The sequence below is a fragment of the Protopterus annectens genome, chromosome 16.part0 (genome assembly GCF_019279795.1).
Source record: "Protopterus annectens isolate FY-2018-M chromosome 16.part0, PAN1.0, whole genome shotgun sequence".
Classification (NCBI taxonomy): domain Eukaryota; kingdom Metazoa; phylum Chordata; order Ceratodontiformes; family Protopteridae; genus Protopterus; species Protopterus annectens.
In genome coordinates, this window is record NC_056750.1 from 265,931,135 (window position 1) to 265,959,068 (window position 27,934).

A 27,934-nucleotide genomic window follows, 5' to 3' on the forward strand; every position below is an offset into this window, starting at 1 on the left:
GGCTTGTATGAAATTAAAAGTGATAAGGTTTTGCGATTGCCTGCACAGTTTTTACAATTCAAGCTCATAACTGCCTTTAGTGAGGAAAGTGCTGCGGCCGTTCCAATTGAGAACTGTTTGGACAGCTACATACTATAAAAGGGGCATTATACTCCTTGATCAGCCTAATGAGCACAGTGTACAGTGGAACATTTACATCCTTAGATCTGGATACAAAATCTTTAAGTATAAGCTGTGCAATGAAAAAAGACGTCCTTACAAGAACGCATACACAGTGATTAAAGGACAATTCATTGTGACCATAGGTTGTCAGATCCCCAACTACAGGATCAGTTTTCAGGGGTGCACTGTAAATGTAACAGTTACAATGGGAAATATGCTTGGAAAACCAAAGGATAAAATTAAATACTAGCTGGTATTTAATTTTAGTCCATTAAGTCTGCACTCCCACCCCCACCAGAATGATAATGCTATGTCCTTATTATCCTTAATATGGATCCTTCCACAATATGTAAATATATGGCTGGATCAGACTTTATATATAGTCTCCATGTTTTGTCACCTAGGTACACTGTAGTGACCACAGCACAGGTTGTAACCAGCTCCTTACTTTCCTGCCAATACAAAAACCTGATAGCACACTAATGAACTCCAGGATCAGAGGCAGCAAGGGTAATCCTCTGCCTACAGTTATTAGAGCTGCTACAAGTTTCTAGAAGACTTTTACACGTAGGTTTATACTCCCTTTAGGAAGCAAAATCGTGCTTTGCAGTGTATTTCTACAGCTTTGAATACAATACTAAAATAAGAGAGAAAATGCACAGGACACTACTGATGTGATTAACATAGCTTTGGCCACTTCTGCAAAAGGTTTGTTCATAGATAGGTACTAGGCTATTGGCCTATATAAGCCTAGGCAAATGGTACCCGGCTTTTGCCACGCAAGAAAATTATTTTCCTGTGCCCCTGTCAAGCAGAGCCACAGAAGTGATCCCCGGGGTGAATTTCCTATCTCCCATCCAATCATCAAGATTTTTCTTGAAGAGTGCTAATGAGGAACATTGTTTGATATAGATAGGTAGTTTGTTACAGAGTATGGGAAGTCTCTGAGATAGGAATATATCCCTCCAGCATGTTCTGTTTATTGTGGTGACAAGGTTTAGGTCCCTAGAGCGTGTAGCTCGGAGGGATTGGGATTTCTTTACGTGGAGCATGTCCAACAGATCTGGGTTTGACATAGCTTTGTATGTTAGGCAGAGATCACCTCCGAGTAGGCGAAATGTGACAGAGTAAAGCTGGAGGTTTTTGAGACTGTCTGTGTAGGGCATCTGTTTGAGGCCGGTAATCCTCTTTGTGAGGTATTTCTGTGTCCTTTCCAGTTGTTGTAGATGTCTTGTGAGGTACATACCAAAAGAGGCGTTGTACTCTATAATGGGTCTAATGAGTGATGAGTAGAGGGGAACAATGACCTCTTTTTTCCTGGATGAGAAACCTTTTGTGATGAGGTGTGCCACGTAGAAGGATTTCCTGACTACTGTGGCGATAGGATTATCAAAGGAGAGACTACTGTCCACCTGTGTCCCAAGGTCTCTTATCACACTTTCGTTGTTAAGTAGACTACTGCCTATGTGGTAGTTCATGGGTAAAGAGTTTTTACAAAAAGGGATGACAATGCACTTTTTGGCAGTGAGCTTGAGGCCCATGGCTTTGACACCAGGGATCTGTCTCAGTGAGGCCTTTTTGTAGGATGTCCACATCATTAGGAAATTTGATTATGGCTCCTAGTTTGCAGTCATCTGCGAACTTTGTTAGCCAAAGACCTTCTGTGTTAGCCTGTACTTCAGAGTAAAAGATACCAAACAGGAGAGGACCCAGGACTGAACCCTGTGGTACTCCACTTGTCACTGGTCTGAAGTTGGATTTAGAGTCTGCTACTTTCACAGTGTGGGTTCAATCAGTGAGCCAGTTGGCAACCCATCCAGTGACATAGGGATTTATACCTAGTTTAGTTAGTTTGTCTATAATTCCAGATTGGGGGATGGTGTCAAAAGCCTTGGCGAGATCTAGATAGGTTGTGTGTACCACCTTATCCACATCTACAGCTTTGGTGACCGCTTCAAAGAAGTCCATCAGGTTTAGGAGATATGATCTGCCTTTTACAAACCCGAACTGGGTAGGGTCCAGAGTTTGGAGACTACCAATGTCATTGTTTATAAGTTCCATGATGATACGCTCCATAGTCTTGCAGACCAGGCTTGTCAGGCTAATGGGGCGGTAGTTCCCAGGGTCCGTGGTGGCTCCCCCTTTGTGGAGTGGGGGAACTGTTGCTGTGCGCCATTCAGTGGGCACAAAGCTTGAGGTGAGGCTATGACTGAACATGGTACTTAGGTGGAGTGCCAGTTTGTTCTGTAGTTCATGTAGAACGCAGCCTGAGACATTGTTAGGTCCCATGGATGCTGTGTTCTTGACTTTGGAGAGTGTTTTTTTACCTGTGCAGCTATGATTACAGGTACTTTGCATTCTTCCAGTATAGAAATGGGCCCTTTTTGGAACGAAAAAACTTTTTAGAATGGATTTCAGAAATGATGGCTATGATTTCATGAGGTGATTCAGAAAAATGTCAGTATGTCCCAAGTTGTAAAACATATCCACACAATTATTCTCCAAGTCATTTCATTTCTTAAAGAGGTGAGGGGCTTTGAAGTGTGAGTGGTCCAGTCAATATACTTTGAAACACTGGGGAGAAGGTTCTCTTTAAACCTTTATTGGTACCACCATACATGTCCATGTTATCCCCAATGGGGGGTGTACAATGGGTATTAATATAGGTCTTGTTCCTCACGTCTGTAACAGGTACCCTGCAGTGGCACTGCCCTCTTGAAAAGAAAGCACATCTTGTGATCTCTTGTCTGCACTGGGGTCCTACATGCAGGGGCATGCACTCCCCAACTCTCCCCCAAGAGAAAAGTGAGCAGGCTCCACTTCATCATTCCTCTCTCTCTCTGGCTAAGTCATCCAGCAGCTGATCTGCGAATCAAGCTGGACTCCTCTACATAGTAGTAAGGGCACTATCCCTCTACAGCAGAGAAGCAGGCAAGCTCCAGAGAAATACTATCATTCATCAGATCGTTTCTCTCCTCCACTGTTGGAAACACAGCTAAGGGAGCAGTAAAAGTTACACCTTAAATAGAGCAGTGTGTTGCTTGTCAATGTGCATATTTTAACATTAAAACAGGATAGGTACACTTCCCCCCTGAATACGAATGGAAAGAGAGAAAGCAAGCCAAGTGAAGGGAAAGTAGTAGGAGAGAACTGTAGACTATGATTCCATCTGTACATAGACCGGAGGCATGATAATTTTAGAAATATTTAATATTTTTTTAACTCAGCAGATATGTAAATCATAGATAAATGCAGCTGCAAAACAAACATATCTTTGACTGTGTAACAAAGCAATTACAAGCTCCATACAGAAGCATGGAGGGAGACTGGTATAATGGCTAAGGTATTTGCCTCACATACACAAGGTGCAGGAATTGATTCTCACTTTGAAAGGAAAATTGTCTAGACTTAAAATGGCCTACAAGGGCAGCTAACATACTAATTACCTATGATTCTATGGTGAACACATACAATCACAAGGTCCCTTTCAGAAGCAGGAAGAGGGCAACTACTCCCTTATAATGAAAAAAATGCGAGAGAAAAATGTCACATGATCAGTGTACTTACAGCAAGGCTCAGATATGTCCACTGTGTTTAGTCACGTGTATATACAAAGATGTGCACAAACAAAAAATGTCATGTGAGTGACAAAATAATTCGGGAGGACAACAGTCTTAGCACATTAAATACATACAGAAGGTGTTTGAAAAGACAGCACTAAGTCAGCATTTTGCATCCATCATCCCAGTGTGCTGTCAGTAATGCCACATGACTACTGCACCTAAAACAAGGACTCCAACTATGCATTGCGTATAACTGCTGTGATATGTAAACTGGGGAAAATATGTGAGGGGAGTGATATTTTCCTTGAGGATCACATTAAACAAATATATACCTACAAATTCATTGCAGAAATGCACCTAAGGCAGAGGGGCAAGGTCAGCACTCAAAATGCAGCATATCTGACAAGTGACCAGGGTCACTAGGCAGGCTCAAGTTCCATAACGCAATGTATTTCATTACTACAAATAGGTAAAGTAATAAATGGAGGTCTGCAGGATCTCTGTCTACCAGTACAGAAAGTTTGAGAGATTGCAGACATAACTTCTTATATATTCAAAGGATTATTTTCTTCTGTGGCACTGTCGACTGATACAATGCCCTAGATTGTGAACTTTGATAGGTAGGTGTTTTGAAACTGGCAAAGACTAACTACTGTATGTGTGACTACAGTGCAAGGTAGGGACATCTTTTCTGACAGATGTACATTTCCCCTCAGTGGAAATATTTACGTGGGAAGAGATCTCCCACAGCTCTTTGACAGCTTCAGTGCTATGTATACCTGACTGATGATCTGTTGGTAGACTACAAATGAGTTATGTAAGGGTTTAAATCCTGACGTGCATTTCTTTTTAATTTATCTGTGGTGAAATCAGTGCACTCGGCTGTTAGCCAAAAGGTTGCTGGTTCAGTCCCACCTAGAAAGCAGATTTGGGACAGTTGTTTAAACAGTATACTGAAAAGCTAAAGCAGCAAGGTTCAAATCTTAAATAGGTATTGGAGAGGAAGCATAACTTTATGGGAGGGTTTGGTATAATATTTAAGGTATCTTCCTCAGAGATACAAGGTTTGATTCTGACCTCTAGTTATTGGCTAGGTTTATAAAACTTTCCAGACTGCTAGCCTAGTATTTACCTATGAACCTATGACAACAAAGGTCACACTACTGAGACAGCTAGCTGACCAACATGATACAGATGAAACAGAAACAGTGGATACATGTCATAGCACATTACTTAAATATATGAAAATGGTTAAGAAACAGTAACAGCAGTACTGATTATGGACAGACTGAGAAGCAGGAGCTCAGTGCCCTCAAAAGCCACATAAAAACAGACTCAAAGACTAGAAATTATCATGATGACTTTGTACCTCTTCCGCAACTCTGACAAGGTTCTTCTTTGAAATGGTCACCAAAGCAATGGATGAGGGCAAAGCCATTCAGACTGCCTACCTTGACTTGGCCAAGTCATTTGACACAATACCCCACACTCGTGCATTGCTGACAAACTCAGGAGGTTAGTTACAAACCTGTATGTCACCCAGTTGATAGCCAAATGGCTCACAAACAGGACCCAAGACGTTAGAATTGGGGAGTCCACCTCTACAAAGAGGCTAGTCCCAAGTTGAGTCCCTCAGGGATCAGTCCTTGGACCGCTCCTTTTTGGCATTTACTTCTCAGAAGTCAAGGCCAATGTCAGTGGTCTCTGGCTGACTGCAAATTAGGAGCTGTCACTGAATCTCAAACTGACACAAATGTTCTCCAGGAGGGTCTGACAGACAAATAACTGGTGTCAGAGCCATAGACTAAAACTACATGCCAAGAAATGCATAATAGTATCCTTTGGGAAGTCATCCATCCCTGGTAACTATCACATTGACAACACACCCCTTAGAGCTGACCCAGTAGTCAGGGACTTAGGGACACACACAGGTAGCAATCTAGCCTTTGATCACCACGTGCCTACAGTGGTAAGGAAATCATTCTATGTTGCGTAACTTACAAACAAAGGTATGGCATCCAGGTCCAAGGAAGTCATTGTTCTACTGTATTCGGCATTCATTAGACATATCATTGAGTACAAAGCACCCTTTGGTATGCACCTAACCAGAGATATCTAACAACTGGAACATCCACAGAGGTTCCTCACTAAAAGAATACAGGGAGTAAGTAATATGTCCTATGCAGACCGCCTCAAGGCCCTATCCCTGTATTCTGTCTCCTACAGGCTTTTGAGGGGAGATCTATGCCTGGCATACAGGGGATTGTCAGACCCCACTCTGATGGACCTCCTGCATATCCACAAGACAAACAGTAGCAGAATTACCCATTCTAAAGACTTAAACCTTGCTGGTGATATAAACAGGTCCTGCTGGAGAGATACATATGTATCCCAGAGACTACCCTGTCTATGGAACAGGCTCCTCATCCATGTGAAGCAGAGTTCCTCCCTAACCCAATTCAAGGGCAACTTGGACAACTGGATAGGAAACAGGAAATTCATCCCTGGTTTGGCACCTATGTCTCTAATGAAAACAGGTAACCTGTAAATGGTTCATCTCCCAGGGCCATGCTTACACTTATCAGGGGTATCAGAACTTTTCAGAGATTTGGGATGCATGGCTAGCCTTTAAAAGACCCTTTTGGTCATTAGCCTAGTAAACACCTATGAACCTATGAATTTTGTTTAAAGCATATGTTACAGGCAAGTGGTTAAGTGCTGGTGATACTGCCTCAGGTGGTCATAATTTCTACTGATGAAATTCTTCAGAGATTAAGATCATCCAGTTGAAGTAAGTGGTTCACACTGCAATAGCTGCATCTTTATCTGTAGGAGATATTTTTTCTGCGCTGTGTATATGAGCACCAACAAGGCATTAGTATATGTAAGTAGGGTTGTGTGGAGGTGTATAGGGGTGCAGGGGGGCCTTGCCCCACTGCTATGAAGGATGCCTTTAACAGTGAATGACTGTGTGTTTGCGATGCTGGGTTATGGAGACTGTTTTATTATTAGAATCAAAGAATGAATTGTAGAATGTACAAGGCAAATGGGCTATTCTGCCATTTACTTTTTGCCATTAGCCACCCTTAAACCTCATTTCTTTTTCAAGGAGTAAGAGGCCAATCACACTGGTGGCAAATTTATGAATAACCATCTCACTTGTCTAATCCCTTCTTAAAGGAAAATGGTCTGTAACATTGCTTGATCTGGAGAGGAAGTTTGTTCGGAAAAAGGGATAGTCATTTCATGATAAATCTCGCTCTCCACAGTGATTTGTTTATTTGACGAAATGGGTTCAGAGTCATGGAGAAATAAGGTCTTGGACTGTAAAATCCCTTATGGACCAGAAAGCAAAGCAAAGATTGTCACTAAGGAATCTATATGACACTGCATCCAAGGACAAGGTCTCCAGTCTCCCTTGATAACTCAGTTCATTTAGGCCCATGATCTTTTGTCATGAACTTCTGGGGTTTCTCCTACCGCTTGATATGTTTAAGGTACATCCCAAAGGGGCACTGTATTCTACGATGGGTTTAATCAGTGCAGAACTCAGAGGGGTAAGGACTTTATAGATCTACAGGAAATGCACTTTGTGATCAGCTGTGCCAGACAAAAGGATTTCATGACCTCTGTTGCAACATGGAAGATTTTTTTTTAATTTATTTCACATTTGTTTACCGGGACAGTCCGACTAGGTCAACTACCGATTTTCAGCAGAGGCCCGGGGAGAAAAGGTCCAAATTGTAAAAGAAAGTCTGACATTATACGTGAACAAGGAAGTTTGATATTATACATGAACAAGGTATTGGCAAGTATTAAATTATACAACAAACAAGTAGGACATACTAAAGTCCAAAGAGGTAGATACAAATAATAATAAAAAAACATGTGCTACACTAGTTAAAATAACAGAAAAAAGATTACACATTTTTTCAGGTAGGATTGAGGTACAGCATGAGGGTGAGGCAGAGGGTTGGAAAGTTAGAAGCAAGCATGTGTTTTAGAAGAAGTGTACAGTAGGATGGCAATAGTTATGGATGTGGAAATACATTGTGTTTCTTAGAAAGTATGGTCCAGGTATATCCAGATGAGAAAAAAGGACAGGCATTAGAAAGTGGATTGAGTTCACCTGTTAGGGAAAGAGCAAGGACAGGTCTGGTTACCTAGAAAATGTTTTTTTAGGGTGGGTTTAAAGTTGTTAAAGCACTCAATGGTAGTAATGTCTGTTGGCAGAGAGTTCCAGAGCTTGGGGATAGCATAGGAGTATAAGCACTGTCCTACAATTTTATTTGGAATGTAGATGTTTAAGAGTTGTTTGTTCTCAGAGCGGAGAGATCTGATAGGGATGTCAGGTTTTAGGACAGATATGCAGGCTGAACAACTATTGGGTGTGTATATATCATTTTATGTGCAGCATTGTTAAAAGTTGATGTTTCTTTCGGGAAAGGTGAGATTGTGATGGAGTTAGGATAGATTAAGGCTACGCTGTCACCTTTTTTGTTGGTTCTGTCTTTTCTAAGTATATTATAGTCTGGGAGTGTTATTTCAGTATCATGGATATGGAGTTTTAGACAGGTTTCAGTGATTACTAGAATTTCAGGGGTGTACTGCCTTAACCAAGCTTGAAATTCTGTGGTTCTGTTACAGATACTACGTGTGTTGAGGGTTGCTAAAAGAACATTCTTAGGACTTAGGCTGCTGGCAGAGAAAGCTGTAGTTGGGGTTCCTGGGTTGTAGTGGATGTCCCCACACAGGAATAGAATGTGCTGCTTGGTGAGGTAAGGTTTTAGGTATTGGGTTGGTTTATTATTGCTGGACAATTATGCTGGGTCTAGGTTTACTAGTAGTTTTCATGGGAAAGATTTTGAGTTGTGAGAGATACATAATGGGATATTGGATTAGGCTGGTTAATATAGCTTTCTGTGGGGTTGTCATGAAGTAGGGCAAGAGTAGAATGTGTGAATGCTGCAGGGAATGGAAAATAGTTCAGGGGGGTGTTGAGGATTAGGATAACAATAAATTATGTCAGAAACAGGTTAGAGAGAAAGAAAAGTCTTAGTGTCATGGTGTTGTTTGAGTTCCAGTACGCAGGGTAGAGGACTTGCCAATGGGCAGAAGGAGTGGAGATAGTATAGCAATAGGTGCGCATTTTGTGTGGATCGGATAAGCAGAGCTGGGAATCTGTAATTGGTCAGCTAGCTTAGGCGGTGGAGTAATGGTATGGATAAATCTAGGTAAAGCAGGAGTGGGTGGGAAAGGGGGTAGGGTAGAGGAGCGGAGTGAGCCCAAGGGCAGCAAGGGTGAACAGAGCGGGTTGCACTGATGGACAGCTGACGACAAGAACAAAACAGTCAGCAGAGCAGCAGGTAATGTACAACATGTAAAGGTCATAGGAATGCCAGCATAGCCATGGGCTGCAGAGTAAAAGACAAAAAAGTAGTAATTACAGGAGCACTAGGAGACAACAGACCGGCTAAGAGAGAGAGAGGGAGTGATAGGTAAAGGCAGTAACTGTAGGGAAGATAATAGTGAAAAAGAGATAGTAGTACACTGAGGGGGTGAATGCGACATACTGGCACAGTGATGTGTAGGGAATGACTTAATTGAAACTGGAGAGAAACAACTAAGGGAGTAACATACATTCAGTTGTGGTATTATGTAGAATCACTGGAGGGTCCATTTGTTCTCCACTGCTTGGACTTGAGCTGCAGGGCTGCAAGGCTTCTGTTCTGTTTTGTTTACTTTTTATTTTGCTGTTGTTGAGGGATGGTTTAAAACCTGGGGGGAAAAGGAAAACTAGAAGAAGATGAGTTAGGAGTGAGAATGTTTCATAACAGACTAAAAAAAAGGGAGATGTTTAGAAGGGCAAGCGGGAGAGCTGTGACTTCAGATAAGGAAAGTACTATGGTACAGATAACAAAACGCCGTGTATAGATAGAAGAGGGAAGTGCTCAGAGGGTTAATGTATACGAGGAAAGAAACAAAAGCAGTTGGGAGTATAGACAGGGGAGAAGGTGTTATGAAGCTACTTAAAAAAATTAAATAATGAAAGTACTTGCAGAGTTGTGCTTTTTAGCAACAATTAGGAGACAAAAGAAAAAGCAATGTTATGATATAACCTCCCTTCTTAACATTCTATTGATGCTGAAATATACTGTAACATTAAATAGGATCACTATCCTAAAACAGTTAAGATAAAACAGAAACATGCATTATATACTGGAGGAGCAATACACTTCCGTTGTATGCCATATCATCAAATCATTGTGGATAAACTGTAACTACACAATAGCTAAAGTGAGGTTTCAGGTTAAATAGACAAAATATTATAGGTGTCCTCTCCTTCAAGGAAAAGGCTAAATCAACACCACATCAGTGTATGTGGCAAGCCATTAGTCACAGTTCACCTCAATAAGAGAGTGAAATGTTCACTGGCAATATAAGCATCATTATCCATAAAAATAAGATTAATTGTACCTATGACAGTTACAGGTACATCAAGCAAACTAATAATACTTGAAAGAACTCAAAACAAATGCAATACAAGTGAGTGTTGTTCAGACTGAGACTGCATGATAAAAATCAAGATCAAAGGAGATGGAGTTATCTACCCATGTTCCAAGGGCTCAACATTTTTGTTTTGGGTGTTTTCTATACTATAAGCTGTGTGGATGTTTTGTTTTGTTTGCCAAAATGCAATAAGACTGCATTTGTTAGTATTTAGTTTTAGCCCGTTTTTAGCTCACCAGCTATTAATGTACAAATTCAAATTGTAGCTTCTGCATATCAAAAGGGGGTTTACATATAACATCCAGTTTATAACAGTCAGCAAACTACATTAACCAATGTTCCCGATTTTTGATTTGGAGATCAAAGAAGAATATGCTGAATAGCAGAAGTGCCAATATGGAACCCTGGCGTACCCCACTGGTTACCTTTCATGCTGTCTGAGCATGTGCTTGCTACCTTCACAAAATGGGCTCTGGCCCTCAACCAATTAGCTATCTAAGTACAGAAGGATGACTTTGGAGCACATTTAGCTTGTTGATAATGTTGACATGGTATAGTATCAAATGCCTTTACAGGATCAAGGTATGCTGTATGGACAACTGTCACCCGCTTGTGTTAGCCTCTCAAAAAAAAACAATACCAGCTTCATTAGATAGGATCTACCCTACACAATGGCAAACTGCTATGGGTCACGTCTTATAAGACATTTTATACAGCAATTCAACAGGTCTGTTATGACCATTTCATGGATTTGCAGATGAGCTTGTCAAGCTGATTGGTCTGTAATTTCTGCCGTCCATGGTGGGGCCTCACTTGTAAAGAGGAATCAACTGCTGTGCAGTAAACCTCAGGGACAAAGCCAATGGATAAGCTCAGGTTTAATAGTTGTAGGAGTAGATCCACCAGTACATGCTTACTGCTGTTTAGCAACCAGCCTAGTATGTTCTCAGGTCCCACAGAGGATGTATTTTTGTTTGGGGAAAGTACCTTTACCATGATAAGGGGTTGAAATCTTAAGGTATATGTGGGATTGTAACCATATCACCTGTGTGGAATTTGCATTGAATTTGTTTAGTAGTACATTTGGAATATGCACTGGATCTCAGCAAGCAGTGCCTTTTGAAGACATTTAGAACAATGTTGAGTGTTATTTCATAGCCTCGAAACATAAGTAAAGGAGGATTTATAATTATCCCGTCACTTCATATGTTAGCCCAAGTTCATGAAAAGCTGTAGTTCTCTTTTCTTATCTCTATTCCCCTCCCTGATGTAAACAATTATACTATAAGAAAATTTTTAGCCTCAAAAAATAGTTTATTGGCTACCTTTAAATAAAACTAAATTATACACTGTTCTATTAAATGCAGTGAAGTATTAAGGCTGCTAGGGAAGCTGCTCTCTCTTACTCACTTCCAATCATTTCAAACTTTGCTTTTTACTGAACTGCTTGCCTGGGTACCTTTATATTTTTCATTTCCCTCCATAAGCAGTGCAAAGAACTTTCAAGATTAATTGTCTCAACCTACAGTCAGCTCAACTACATGGAACCATAACAGAATGTACATAACTGCCTTTAGCTGCAAACTTCTTTACTCATACTAAACAATTGTTAAAGGGAAAAAAAACTAGTATCATTGCATATGCATGAAGCTTGGCACTTCCCATGGGATTCATCATTTTGGCTCATTATTAAAGCTTCTAGCTTACAGAAAATACATGTTTTTAGACTGAGGTAAAGGCATTAATGCAGACATCTACCTTTGCAAAAGTAAGAGAAAGCATCTCAACTCTACATACAATATGCACTTTTGCACATCATTCCCCCACCACAACAGCCAAAAAAGTACAGCACATTAATTTAAACTTGCTTATGTCCAGCCTGCCTTTTTTAACATTGTAATGCCTCTAACTTTTAAAACTGAAAAGCAATTGTTTGCTTTAATATCTTCATCTCATGCAACAATCACTGAAAAGCCTCACATTTGCCCCTACATTTAAATAATCTATGACTACATACTACACAAAACTGCTTTACTATATAACATGCAGTTTATATCATGAAATTCTTTATATGAATACTAGTAAGAACAAAAAATATTTTGCTCAGCTACTTTTGCCCTTTTAGTGGCCTTTTGAATATTACTGACAAAGTGGGGTATATGCTTTACAGTCCAATCACAAGTTTAACAGACAAAAAGTCTTGTTGGAATAAGTTTAACAGACAACAAATGTTCAGTCTCTCTCAGTCACTTTTTCTTGTAAAGCCATATTTCAAAAAGTGACTGATGCTTTATAATCTCACATTTATTCACTAATTTCAGTGTTGCTGGTCATTTACCTGCTAATCTCCATCATCCGAAACAAAACCAGACCTTGGTTCAAGTCGAAGGTACTAAGGTTTCGGTCTCTCAAGCATTTTCCTTTGGGACACTGGGAAAGGTTTCACTGGCAAAGACTCTCTATGAGCTTTATTGTCAGAGGAATGATAAGCAGAGTATTCTTCTGTTTGATGGCTCACTTTTTGTTGGATAAAATTTGTTTTCCTCCTTAGCCTGTTCTACATCAAAAATGTCTTTGATCCTCCAGGAAAAAATATTCTGAAGACAGCTGGATATAGCAGCTTGAATCTCATATTTGCCTCTCAACATTCCTTGTTTGCTGGAATAAATTTGCTTTGCCTCTGCCTGGTGTACAGTAAATGGTCCTTTTCCATAAACTTTAATTTCTCCAATTTTAATACTTTGCCCCTCTGCCACAGTTTTGTCAGGATCATCTCTTTCTGCTGGTATGATTGCATCTTTACCAACACAGGCCTTCGCTGCTTTCTCATGGCCAGGTTTGAAGCATAAACTCTATGTGCCCCATCAATTAGCAAATCATACTATGGAATACCAGTCAAGTTGCTTATTTGTGCTTTCATAAAATGAATACAGTCTGTTTCTTACAGTTTTTCTGGTATAGCAGAAAAGTTCAGGTTTTTCTCTGCATGCTCTGTCTTCAAACAATACCATTTTTTTAAAAAAGCTCTTCTTGAGAAATCTCATACTCAGCCAGCCTTTTCTTCATTTCAACCTATTTTTCCACTTTTATCAGTTCATCTGAATGGCTAGCTAAAGCTTTTTTTTACTTTTTCCAGCCATTTTATTTTATTTGATATACCCTTTCAATATTTAATTTATTTTAACTAGCTCTGAGCACATTTGATTTATCTTCCCTCTAAATTACTGGAAGCCATCTCCTGTACCAAAGCTGGAGCTTGAACTGCTTTTTGTGAACAGCTGCAATATACTTCCCAATCAGTGTCTTCTTCATCTTTTCTATTTGTTTTCTTTCAGGTTCTTTAAATTCCTTCTTTGCTAGCATCCAGTGTACTTAGTAGCCAGTAAATGAATTTTACTCAAGCTGGCAGAATTACTAGCTCTTCTCAGTTTCTTTTTTTAAGTTGTTGATCTGTGTGTAGCCATCTTGGAAGTCAAAAAGCCTTAGTTCTCATAATGGTATTTTTCAGATAACCTTTTGATATTGATCTTGATTTGTTCTGCAGTATACTCAAATGAGAATCTTACTCTTAATGTATTGTCTATGGATGTGGATCACCAAGCTGGTTTGCTCTTTCCTCCCCTTCTTGTTTTTGTATGGACTGACGGAGTTGTACAGTTTTCTGGGCGAGTAAAGACTATTTACATAACTACTGGTCATGCCAATATTTTGGGCAATACAGGTATACTTAAACTCGACAGACTTCATCATAGATTTGTAGGAAGTTTGTAGGTTTGAAGTATTCAAATACTATGATATTTGCATCTGATAATTTTGAAAGAGAAACTTACCAATATGTGATGATACTTAACTGAGGATAGGTATACTTGTAGGACAGTGCATGTAGATGTTATATTTTTAAGTATCAGGTCAAGAACATTCTATCTTGTAGTGGGCTCACTAACTATTTGAGCCAGGGAATTCTTGTTTATGAAACCCGAGGAATTTTTTTGTGCATAGCCTATATTTGAGGCATAGGACTCCCAGTCTATTGAATGATAGTTAAAGCCTAACAGGATGATGGATGTTTGTGAATATGCAGTTCACCCAATGCATTTAAGAAACTGACATGTTTTCGGGTGTTATCCAAGGGGTGCTGTAACATACTATAATCTGATAGTTGATTTTATGCAGTTTAGTTTGTGGGTCTCTGGAAATCTGCTTTGAGGTAATGTATTCTTTAACAAATAAGGATACTCCACCACAGTTTCCATCCGGTCTAATGATGTGGCACATGTAAAATAATGGTGTACAGGGAGTGCTTTCTGCACTTTTCAACCAGGTTTAAGTAATCATACATCCACAAATGTGCTCCAGACGCAGGCAGTCTTCAAGGTCAGGCAATTTGTTATTTAGACAATTAAAAATGAGCAGCATCACATTAATATTTTCTAATGCTTTCCTGGTTATTTTTTTTTTTAGCTTTAGACTTTAGACTGTGTGTAGAAACCCTGGTATGAGACGTGCAAGCTCTCCTTGGCAAAGATGGGTTGTACAGCAGGTCATTCCATGCTGAGACAACTGGATCCCCCTTGAATGACAACAGTCACTGAGCCAATTGTTGAAATCGGTCATCTTTTCCTTGTACTTTGATATTGTTTGTTGCAAAAGTAGGATTCTACTCAGTACTAGAGTCTTTCCATGACTTGTGTCATGCCTGGAAAAATCAAAGATATCTCTCTGCATTTCCATTAGGGTTTTTCTCACCAGGTCATTTATACCTACAAAGATCACCACCGTGTTTTAGTCATACTTGTTCATCTTAAAAGGTCTTAGGAGCCGTTGAGACATTAGAAATCTTCAGACACCTAAAAGACAGCTTGCAGTCACCCTGTTTTTTGCCAAGCCTTGTGAGAGCAGACTCTGTGAATCTTACTATAGTGTCATTGATCACTAGTACAATATTGTTCAAGGGGAGGGTTTAATCTTACTTAGTTTGGGGTGATTTTTTTCCCCTGTGGACTCTCAGTTATGGACGTGGCAGTAAGTGTTGTGGTTTTTACTTTCCAATGTGACTTGGTCTTGTTTAACCTTGGAGACTTAGGCAATGACTTTTTTGAGAGGCTTAGCATATGATAATTTTCTGTGTATTTATGTGGAGTGCTGGAAAGATGTATGGTACTCATGACACCTCCATCTTAGCTAAACATTTGCATCTCTCAAATGTAGTATGTGATGGGGTAAGTAGCAGTTTACTGTTCATGAGCATCAGGAAGTTGTTACACTGCCTGAGTACACCAATAATGAGACTGGCAATTGAGGGAAGACAATCTGTCTGACTTTCCATTTATTCTAAGAATGAAGACATTTGGGGACATGAGACTTATCTGAAAAGTACCACAAGACTTACCTATACATTTGTAATACAACAGTTAACTACTGGAGGTGCTCTACTAAGGTAGAGGCAGTTTACAGCAACTTACCTTAGCCTTAAATAAAGAGGTAGCAACATTAGCAGAGTCTGCTAATTCACACGGCTTTGACTAGGCTTGCTAGGAGAAAAACTTCAATTGAAGTACTCTCATTTAACAATTGTAGGTTTCCATGGCACTGCACTGTGTGGTGATAGGATCATGTGCATCTGTGTGTAGTATGTCAGTAAGGGGTGCCTGTAAAGTATTATCAAATCTGTACAGCAAATCAGAAGATACACAGGCTGATGGTCAGTGGTCAGAATGTTTTGAATTCCTAATCGACAAGCACTGCAATGTTTGAAGAAAAGAAAGGATCCACTCCACAAATTTGGGGAGTTTCAGAATTTGAAATTGTCTACTATTTTGTAAAGAAATATCTAACATAGGTCAGTTATAGTTTGCGTTACGTTTGTCATTACTAAAATTAATGTAATGAGAAAGTGATTCCAAAAGCGGTGATCATGATCAAATATAATACTCTGAGTTAAGAAAAGCATTCACCCTCATATAAAAAGAAGATTGGATCCTCTTTCTTTTTATGTATAGCCTTTAGCAGTACTGATGTAGGTGTAGTTGTTTAAGCTGAATTCCAAGTTAAGGCAGCCTGTAAAGGGAACAATAGTCCCACATCTTTTTCAGATTTGCTAAGGACTTTGTGTCCCTCTGACAGTGCAAACTTTTAGCTTAAAGCTCTTATAGATTTTTTTTTATTTGGCACGTAACTTTGTCAGTAAAAGCTCACTAGGCACATAAACAACAAACGTCGTTTTCCTGTCAGTGTGTGTTAGTGAAAAACAAGTGCCAGTCTCTATGATGGATAACAACATCCAAGAATCTGGGGGACGAGGCCTTCTTATGGATTCACAGATTCATATTTTTTAGCTTCTTTAGTTTTTGTGCTTTAGCCAGCTTCACTGGAGCTTTTTGGACTTGTTCTGTATGGATTTTAAAAAGATATGGCAAGATTCATTAAGGTCCACTATATCAAAAGCCCACTTTCTTTTGGGAGAGGAAAAAGAAAACAAAAATGGCATCCCTGCACCCCCCCCCCCCCCCACACACACACACACACTTTCCTTACTATAACCACCTCTAAAGCCACATAACCTTGAAAGTTATCAATGTAGCAGTGTTTAATTAACCAAATGCATATGCATGCCTTTTAAATATTACTCAATCCAAAAAATGTAGCCAAAGGTTTTTGTTTCTTATGTTAGTGGCCATATAAAACTTTTTTTGCAGATGACACACTCACTGCCCTTGAGATCCAAGCTAAACAAAGCAGGACTAGAGTTTATGCCTTTAAAAAATTGTTTTTCTAGACATTTTCTCCGCCATTTAGTACAATCTCCACAAAGAAGAAACAATACTAAAAATAAATAAAATTTTAAGCCATAACATTAACATGACTTCACTGTATAGATGTGCAATATTCAAAATGGTGAGAACTTGTGCAGGCACATGCCTATCATGGCAACTCTATAACAAAACAGATGATGGCTACTATTAGTGTTTTATGAGTATGCATTTATGAGTTATGATAGAACATTTTCTAGAAACAATCATACTATCAATTCTTCACTTAACTGTAAAAGTTCTATGATACATGAAGACTGTGTTTTCTAGTATGCAGATGTAAAATTATTGCAATATCATTGTTTCAAGTTTTATATACAAATGTTTGTTAGACCCATACATATTTGTTATGGTTTGAATGTTTTATTTGTGGTTAGTTACTTATGATCATAAAAAAACATATGTATGTTGACTTTGGCTGCACTTGACAAAATCAGCTTCTACATGACACGGTTTAATTATGCATTATGTTTGGATAAATGGTGCAAAATGAAATGAAAGTTCAGAGTATGTGATAGAAATAAGATCTGTCTTCTATGTTTTGTATAACTTCATAGGTATGTAGAAGGCTAATGACCACGGAGACATTTTTAAGCCTAGCATACTTCTCACATCTCATTGTCGCTTCATTAACGGATGTAATAAAGAAGTTGTCTAAAAATGGTAAGAAAATTTGAAGTGAAACTGCATTACTGTGGGATATATAAGGAAACCATGCAAATGCATATGTGAGTACATTCCTACATCAAACCTATACCAGTACGTACAGGACAAAGAAACAACTGTTTTTGTCATTTCTGGTTGTGAGTTGATATCAATCAGCTAAATGTAACTCAAACGTTATGACCACAGTAATTCTTGAATGTGATCTCAGCTTTCAGGGGTATCACAGACCCCCAACAGCCACAAGAACCCAACCTAAAGATATTCCACACCAGGAATGTTTGGGGGCAATTAAGTTAATCTCCCTCACAGGGGTAACCTTCTCAGGGTGAGAGCACTTTTGGCATTCAGAAATCCCATTAAGTGGGGTGACAGGGGAATACACATCAGCTAAACCAAGACACGGACAATTAGAATGCCCTGGATCACAGGCTAGCAAAATCTGAAGGGAGCATGAGCATAACGGGAGACATCTACACCACACACAATGTTAGATATGCTCCGCTACCATGCATCAATTTCCACAAAGAACCTGGACTGAAAATCTCCAAAATGAGGAAAATATTCATCCCTGGAAAGACTGAGAGGTCCTGGAAGCCACAGATCCATCTCTAGGAGGACAAATCACTTTCTAGGCCTCAAAGTGAACCTAAGTCACCAAAAAAGGTAGCTTGTTTGTTAAGTGAGAGAACAAACAGTCTTTAAGAATTCACAAAGAGGCTCCTTCTACAATTCTAAGGTGAATTATTACAGAAAATCATAACCGAGTTTTCAGGGAAAAAAGTTTATGAAATCCTGTCTACAAAAGCATCTCAAATTTGAAAATGTATAAGTGGCAAAAAAGAACACAGTGAGAAGTCAGAATGAGTGTGCTGATGAAGTTTGTGCAAGATGTCAAAGCACCTGTTGTCATGAACAAGAAAACCACCCCTGACACTGGAACACCAGTATGTATTTGCATGGCTTCCTTTTATGTCCTAAAGTAACACAGAATTATGTTAAATTCTGTCAGGAAAAAAGATTTCTCAACCTAACAGTGGAGACTCTCACAATAAATCAGCCAGTCTTTTTAGGTGGTATATATAGCTTAGCAAAACTGAATGTAAGGTTTTTATTTCTTGACACTGCTTATTCTAGCAATGCCAGCAAAATCCACACCTCTGCCTCAGTTATGCCAAGGAACACACAAAGCATGGTCTACACTAGATGCTAAAGTATGCATTTTGTTTCAAACACCCAAATGAAAATATTTTTGATGCACAGTTTCTACATTACACAAATTAGCTTTTTAATAATTTACAGTGACGTCTTGATTTCTCTTAAGAAATTGCTTCCTGGCCGGAGCTGGTTTTAAGCATTATGCAGAACAGTTTGTTTGCGGCATCTAAAACCCCTTTATTAGCACAGTAAAAAGGATCTGGCCTCAGTTAAATGGTATGTGTATGCTAGGCATGTGAATTTTGTTTTCAGTAGAGTCTGAAAAATATAAAAGGAAAGAAATTAAAATATTTTGCTTCTAAATGAGAATGTAATATGATAACAGAATCATGCAGACTTCATTTTGAATTACTAAAAGTAAAACTGGAACATGTAATGGACACCATTTCTAAATCACCAAAAACTGCCAACAGGTCAAAAAGTAACTAAAAAAACATATGCAAGACCCTGGAAGAAAACACAAAGAAGCTTACGGACAGGGCGACTTAGTCAAGCCTTCAAGTTGTTGATTTAACAGAAATCCACAGGATAAAAACGCCAAGAAACAAAGCTTTTCAGCTGTTAGAATAGTTTAATCCAAGTATTCGCTTCACAGGAAAAAACAATGAAATCACACTAACGCTCCAAATGCAAGTACGTTTTCTTTTCAAAAACTTCCTCAGATGTCACATCTGAGGGAGTTTTTGAAAAGAGAACATACTTGCATTTGGAACATTAGTGTGATTTCATTGTTTGTTCCTGTGAAGCGAATGCTTGGATTAAACTATTTTAACAGCTGAAAAGCTTTGTTCCTTGGCGTTTTTATCCTGTGAATTTCTGTGGACTACACTGTTAAATCAACAATTACAAGGCTTGACTAAGTCGCCCTGTCCGTAAGCTTCATTGTGTTTTCTTCCAGGGTCTTGGCATATGGTTTTTTGGACACCATTTCTAAACTACTTTCTTCAATTGTGCTCATATTTCAAAAAGGACGACTTAAAATAGTTTATAATATATATTTTGTGATTGATATAAGAAGAAACTGGATAGAGTATAGGACTTAAGGTCTATCACAATTATTTCCTTTTTCTACTAATGTACTGTACACACAGTAATTTATATTCTGTTAACACACAAGAGTAACATGCAGGAATTTTGCAAAGTTGTACAAAACATATTTCTTACATGAATGAGTATTTTAGCAAATAAGTAACATACAGATGTGCCAATGCAACTGTACTGGCAAGTTTCATCTCAATTACCAGTAGGTCTAATACTGTCAGGGAGCAAGTTCAACTCATAAACCCTTCTCAGGCTACCTTAGCATCTTTTTCTTTCCCTATTAATCTTTAGTGACAAACACCCTCTCCCCAGATCTTAACTCATAAAAGTTGGTGCCTCCATAAGAACAATTTTAAGGTGGCAAAAATTTAGATTACAGAAAGGATAGTGATTAGTGGACACCAAGGCAGTGGGGAAGGAGGGTGGTAATGGTGATGAAAAGACACTATCAATGCAATCTGCCATTATGGTAAGTACACAACTTTCATATTCGAAACTAGGAGTTTCAACTCTGTAAACTTTAGGACAGAGTCCCAGGCTTATCCTCTTCAGTGGCTCATCAGAAATTAACCCCATGCCCCCATTTATGGCAATTAAAACATGATCTCAATATGGCTGGGACATGGGTACAAGCTGAATATCTTTGCAAGGCCTTAAGGAGTGGCTTATAGACCTAGTAGAATGATTGGTGGACAGTTGAGATAAGGCCTTACCATATTTTTGGTAGCAAAAACTAATTCAGTCAGAAATACAAAAATAAAGAATAACTTTTGACAACTTTTGGCTTAGTTTCTTGGAAGAGAAATATAATAAAAGCTGGGAATCCTCTCTCACAGGTTTGGATAAGTACAAATAAAATATGAGTCACCTATGGACATCCATATAATTCAACAAAAATAAAACCAGATAAAACTAGTACAGAAAGAAAACTAGAAGATCAATAGCTTGATTTATATTACATCCTTATTTATATTTATTTATTGCATTTGATTACAGGGAAAGTCCACTGGGCCTGACAAACCCATTTTCAGTGGAGGCCCGGAGAGAAAAGCTCCACAGTTGTATATACAGAAAAATTTGAAACAGTACAGTAAAAATTATTTGTGGAGAAAAGCTCTACAGTTGTTTGAACAGACAAAAATTTTAAAGACAGTATAGTGATCATATATAATCAACATTATAAACGATACAGGGAACAGACATTTTGGGACATAGCAACTACATATTTTTATACAATGAAGTGAGAGAGTAAGAGAACTCCAGAGGTGAAAGGCAGAGAGAAAGAGTGACATTCTGAAATAGTGACAGAACAGAGAAAGGATAGCTAGGGAGAGACGTAGAAGTATATGGCAGAGTAGTATAGGGGGAAGAAGAGATAGTAACTTGGGGGGGATCAGGTTTTAGGGTTGTTGGTAGAGGTACAGGAACATATTCATTGTCTGCTGAGATGAGATTTAAGTGAGTTTTTAAAGGTAATGGGATTAGTGATTGCTCTGAGTGCAGGGGGAAGATTGCTCCATAGTTTGGAGACAGAAAAGGAGGATAACATATGACCAGCGGAAAGCTTAGGTTTGTCGACATTTAGTAGTAGTTTATTTTCAGATCTAAGCTGCCGGTTTGGGTGGTAGATGGTCAGTATACTAGTGCGGGAAGGACAGGCATCAGGGAAATAGATAAGTTTGTGGGCGGTGGTAAGTTGTAGATATGATAGATGGTGGGGGAGTTCAAGCCAGTTGAGTTCTTGCAGTGTAGTACAATGATGGGTGGAGAATTTGGTATTAGTGGCAAATTTGGCAGTTTTGTTGTAGCATGAGTTTAGTTTGTTTTTCAGTGAGGACTGTATGTTTGTAAGGATGGGTGCACCATATAGGAGGGTTGGAAGCAAGTATGCTGAGGTGAGAGCTTTTTTGCCGGAGGAGTAAGATAGTGGTTGTGTCTATAAAGGGATCCTAATTTCTGATGGGGTTTTTTTGATGTTGTTATGGATATGAAGGTCAAAGGTTAGGTTGTCGTCAATGGTGACACCAAGCAGTTTAGTGTTGGGGACGATGTCTATGATATTGTTGTTTTGGGACTGAACAGTGAGTTCTGATTTATTTACTGGGAAGTTTTTGGTTGGAGTAAAGATTAGGAGTTTTGTTGGGGTTTAGGGCTAGATGCTTCTGGGACATCCATTATTCAGTCGAGGAAAAAGCTTATTGGGTAAGTTGTAATAGTTAGGAAGATTTGGAGGTACAGATGATAGTGGAGTCATCTGCATACTGTATTAGAGTAGAGTTTAAAAGACTAGTATGGTAGTCATTGATAAATATACTGAAGAGGAGGAGTCCTAATATGGAGCCTTGGGGTACACCTGTTTTTGGTATTTATGAACGGGGAGAAGCAGTGTTGCCAGATGGTAGACTGTTGGCATGTTGGTAAGATAGTCAAAGAACCAGTGGAGAGTACAGGGAGATAGGCTAAGGTTGGATAGTTTGAATAGTAGGAGGTGTGAGACTGTATCAAATGCTTTTGAGAGATTGAGAAAGATTTCAGATACTATGGATCCAGAGCCATGGGCTCTGTCAACAGTGTCTAGGAATGAGATAAGGGCAGTGTTAGTACTATGTCCTGGCCTAAAGCCATGCTGAGTGGGGGAGAGCAGTTGTTGTGTGACTAGGTGATTGAGTAGCTGGGGTTGGATGCATTTTTCGAGTATTTATGAAATGGGGGAAAGTGTGGCAATAGGACTGAAATTAGAAATGTCAGAGTTTTTGCCACCTTTATGAAGTGGAAGAGCATATGCTTTTTTCCAGATATCAGGTATGCATGATTCCTATAGATCTACTGATGAGGATGCTGATGGGATATGCTACTGATGAGGCTGATTGTTGTAAGAATTCAGCAGGTAGGTTATCAGGGGCATTAGTGCATGGTTTTAGGTTTGAGGAGGAGTTTTTTATGGTTGAGGTGGGTATAGGAGAGAGAGAGAGAGAGAGAAAGGAATAGAAGTGGAAAGGAGATGAGATACACTGCTGTTTGGTGGATTTGTGTCAATGGGAGGGAAGGTGGTAGTAAGTTTATTGATGGTTTCTATGGCGTATGAGTTAAAGCGTGAGGCTAGCTCGGGGGGTGTTTTGTCAGGGTTTGGGGATGGATTATGGTGTGTTCCAGGGTATAGAAGGGCGCTGACTGCTCCTCACAATTTTTTTGGGTTATGGTAATGTTGATCTCGGATTCTTTGGAAGTTTTCTTTTTTATTTTTAGTAACTAAGCGTTTGGCTTGATTGAGAAGTTGCTTGAATACAATCAGGTTGGAATCTATTTTGTTTTTTTTCCAGGCTTTGTCTCTAGAGGCCATGATTTGTTTTGTGGTTAAGATAAGCCAATTAGCATGATTAGTTTTTACTCTTTTTTTGTCTTTGGGGGGGCTAGAGTATTAATGATCCTGAGAAATGTGGAGTTAAAGGACTCTACTGCTTCATTTAGGGGGAGAGATTTTAAGGGACTCCACTTGATTTTTTGAAATACCTCATTGAGAGCTGTGGAGGAGAAATTAGATAGATCTCTGGTATACTTGTATTGATTTAAGTTTGGTATATTGGTGGACTTGCATACCATAAAAGCTGGTGAGTGGTCACTGATACTATCTGCGAGTATACCTGAGATGGATATATTTCTAGGGTCTGATACCATGATCCAATCTATAATTGTCCATTTGTTATGTTGTTTGTTTGGTCTTGTGATATCTGAGATTAGACAAGTGTAGGTATGAAGGTTTATGCCCAAGGACGGATTGTTGTTGGAGATATCTGACCAGTTAATATTGACATCGCCTAGGATGATTATTTCATTTTTTTATGTTGTTGGCAGTCCAGGCAAGGATGTCTTCTAAAACTGAAATGTTATTGCCTGGTGGGATATATATATATAACTATGATATATAGGTTCTTTTGATTGTTTAGTTTTAGGAAGAAAATGAGTAATTCTGCATTGGAGAAGGTGGGAGACGTCAGAGTAGGGAATCACTGTGAAGGTGCTTGGATATAGTAGGGCTGTGCCACCTCCTTTTTTGAGTAGCCTGTTCTTAGACAGAAGTAGTTTGGGGGCAGAAATTATGTGTCTTTTATATACGGTTTTAGCCAGGTTTCAGTGATGGCTGTAAAATCAGGTTTGTATTGGCTTAGCCATCCATGTAGTTGGGGTATTTTACTTGTTATACTTTGGATGTTAATGTTAGTGAAGTAGAGGGACTTTTTGTCATTTAGGGCATGTTGAGAAGTGGGAGAAGGGCCAGGATTTGGGTGTATATCACCACTTAGAAGTAGAATGGGATGGGGGAAGGTAGGATTTTGGATGAAGACATTTTTGATGGTTTTCAGATTGGTACTGAATAGGGCTAGGTATAGTATTATGTGTGGAAAGGATTATTAATTTAGACTCTAGGATTGGACTGTTAGTGTACAGACTGGACCAGACTGCTGAGTAGCTTCAAAGGAAGCTAAAATGAGGGGGGTGTTGAAGATGGAGGTGTGAGAGATATAAGAACTTGGAGAGGAGAGGTGAAGAAGTAGAGAGATACGCTGTGAATATGAGAGCCAGTTTGTGCATGAAGGACATATTGAGAGTAGTAGGTTAAATTAGGACAGAATCTTATATAAGGGTAGTAAAATTATTATGTGGGTGAGAATGATGTGGGAGGTATAAGAGGTGCAAATGTATAAGTGAAGGTGTAATACCAGGGTACGTTAGGAAGGTGGAGATATGCTATAGGGGGTGGGGATGTATCTAAAGTGTAAGGTGGAAGAAAGAGGATGGGCTAGGAGATTTGGTGTGTGGGTGTCTTGCTGGGGGTGTGGTTCAACTGAGTGTGGGGGGAGGAGTCTGGATAACTATAAAGGTAATTAATATGGGGTGTGTGGGAATGGGGGTAGGGTAGGGGAGCATAGAGAGCCCGAGCACAGCGAGGGCGAACGGAGCAGGCCAACCCCAGCCGAGAGGTAAGCCTGCTAGAAACAATCAGGAACTTTATCAAAAAATGTCATCCTTATAAGCTAAGATTGGGTTGCAGGAGAAAGGGAGAATTTAGGAAATATAGTTTATTTCAGGGGCAGTTAAATTCCTTTTAGGTTGAAAGTATTTCTTAGTTCTAATACCTTACCTTATCTCTTCAAAATCAGGTTTGGTATTTATTATGTCTTTTATTTCTTTTTTAATTTACTACTTTTAAAATAGTTTGGTTATTTGTATTTAACTGGGAAGTAAGAGCACCCTCTAGTTTAAGCAGGCCTAAACCCCGTAAACTATAACAGGAGTAAGGTGCTATGAATGCCGTATATTTTAGGGTGCCCAAAGTTCCTTAATTCAAATTGGGTTAGGTAGGTAGTAAGCTTATTTAGTATTAACAGACTACCACCTGGTGGTAATAAGGGGATGCAACCTAAATTCACGAGTGAACCGAGTAAGTTAATAAGGTCAGGGTGGTCTGAGCGAGTGTACAAGCCAGATGAAACACTAACAAAATCTAAAAAACAGTGTAGCAATATCAGTAGAAAAAAAAAACAGTAGGTTAACACCTACACTTAGTTTTTAGGTTAGGTCGCCTTAAACCGGAGAGGGTGGGTGTCCAGTACAAAGTGCTCAAGAGGCTCCGAGCAGTTGTATTGATAGGGCAGCCTATTAAGGTAAACACTGGTGTTCTGAACTGTAAAAGATGAGAAAAGTGTGGTCAAATTATCAGTGCACAGAGATAGGAGGGGTATTGGCTTATAACAACATGCAGAGAGCAGGGAGGTATAGGTAGAATAAGGTGGATAGGCAGGAGGGAGAGGGGTGTTCAACTGAAAGGAAAAGAGGAGAGAGAGTGTAGTCCAAGTAAAACAGCATAGGTTTGTAGAGGGGAGAGAGAAAGGAAGAGAAATGAAGACCAAGTGTATGGCCTGCTGTAAGCTGGAGCTGTACCACTTAAAGCCAATTAATCAGCACTTTAAGTAGATGCAACCGCAGCACTACAGCAGACAAGATATCCAGATAGTAAGTTAAAAAACAGTTCTCCCATGGGAGTAAATAACACTGAAAATACTCAGTCAGCTATGAGTTACATATGTGAAATTAAGTCAATTACTGCAGATAATGATCTGTAACAACAGATCACTCTTGGCATGAAGGACAGACTGGTTTGCAAAGACACTGTTTTAGGAAAAATGATAAAGGGTGACAACACAAGTCATGCAGTTCTGAAGTTCTTTCTTCCAAAGTAATGGGAACCAAGAACATATTCTTCCAAGTAAGATATTTGATGTTGGCAGAGGTGGCCAGATCAAAATGAGAAGGAATTAGTTTCTCCATAATGAAATAAAGATCTCTCAGAGGAATATAAGACTTGAATGGAAGGTGAAAATGAATAGGCCAACTCAAGAAAGTTTTGCATACCTTAACAGAAGCTGTAGAAGAAGGATTTTGCTCTTCACTGGAAATTAGAAATGTCTGCATAGAAAACTGTAATGAGTGGCAAACTGAGGGTTGACTCAAAGAATTGGGAAATACATTTCAGAATGCTATGGATGAGAGCTCAAAATGGGTCTAGTTCTCCAGCACTGACCCATGCTAGAAGTGTGCCTATTTGCTAATTAGGTTTTTCTACTACTAGATCTCTGGGTAGAAAGCACATTTGTGCAAGTAAACTTATCATAACAGTTGATATGCAAATAGATCACTGTTGCAGTATCTTAAAGCTGTATAGGTAATATCCTGCACACAATATAACTGTTTGTTAGCTTCCAAAGCATTAGGGCACCTTCCATCTGTCCAAACTATTAGCTCAAGCAGACATGGGAGAAAATCAGCAATCTGGGCACGAAGACCCTCAGAGGTTTCATGCCTAATGAAGAAGGGAGGCTAGCAGTACAAAACAAGCCAATGCTAGATTTATAGAAAAAAGTGTCCTTGCCCAACTAGAGGACCGAGCTGCTGATTCCAGAATACTTTGAGTATACTCCTTTCCAAAAAGCTAAGACTACAGTAGAACATACCTTGGCCCTGCCTGAAACTGACTTGTTATGGTGGCAATAACAAACGAAATAGCATGGGTCCATCATTTGGAAATTGCTCACTTTGACACTGGCTGTTCTTTCTTCTCATCTTCATGAGAAATTAATAACTTACCAGTATTTCTGAAGGCTTTAGTTCTGTCAAAATAGTATCCAAGTTGTCGGTGGATATCCAGAGTGTGAAGAATCCTCTCCCCTCATTTTTAGGTCCTGGAAAGAAGACACTAAGATGGATAGCTTGACTCAAAGTAAACTTTGATTCCACTTTAGGAATAAATGAAGGATTCATTCTCAAAGAAACCCTTTCTTTGTGTAAAATGAAATAAGGTTGAGCCACCATAACAGTTTGAAACTAAGAGGCTTTTTGCAGAAGTCAGAGCAATCAGAAAATGTTTTTCATGTTAAAAACATCAAATTAGCCTGACGAGATGGTTAAAATTGATCAATAGTTACTTTTTCCAAAACAAAATCAAGATCTCAAGGAGGAGCCATCTGCTTTCTAGGTAGATGGGTATGCATAACCCCTTTCAAAACCAGCATGGCATGCAGTGCATTGAAGGAGGAAGGTCCATGGGCAAAAAATGCTGAAATGGCTGACAGATGAACCTTAATAGAGGAATAAAAGAGGCCAGGAGAAAACTTACAAGAACAGAATCAGACAAATGGTAGCATTAAAAGGGTACTGGTTCTTAATGTGGCTCAATTAGAAAATCGTTTCCATTTGTTAATTTATGAATTCCTGGAAGCAGATTTCTTTGCCTCCTTTAATATCTCTTGCAGATACTCAAAACAGATGCTTAAAAGGTATTACAATTCTATTATCCAGGCAGTCATCTGAAGTTGTTTTAAGCTGAGGTGTATGAAATAACACCTACAGTGGATATAAAAAGTATACACAACCCTGTTAAAATGCCAAGTTTTTGTGATATAAAAAATGAGA

General features: G+C 39.1%; 1 protein-coding gene across 1 annotated transcript in view; it reads right to left on the reverse strand.

Annotated features, from left to right (window-relative positions):
* Positions 1-27,934, reverse strand: part of RGS3 (regulator of G protein signaling 3) — a 2,411,552-nt gene that overhangs the window by 825,507 nt on the left and 1,558,111 nt on the right. The gene's annotated exons all lie outside the window — the stretch shown is intronic.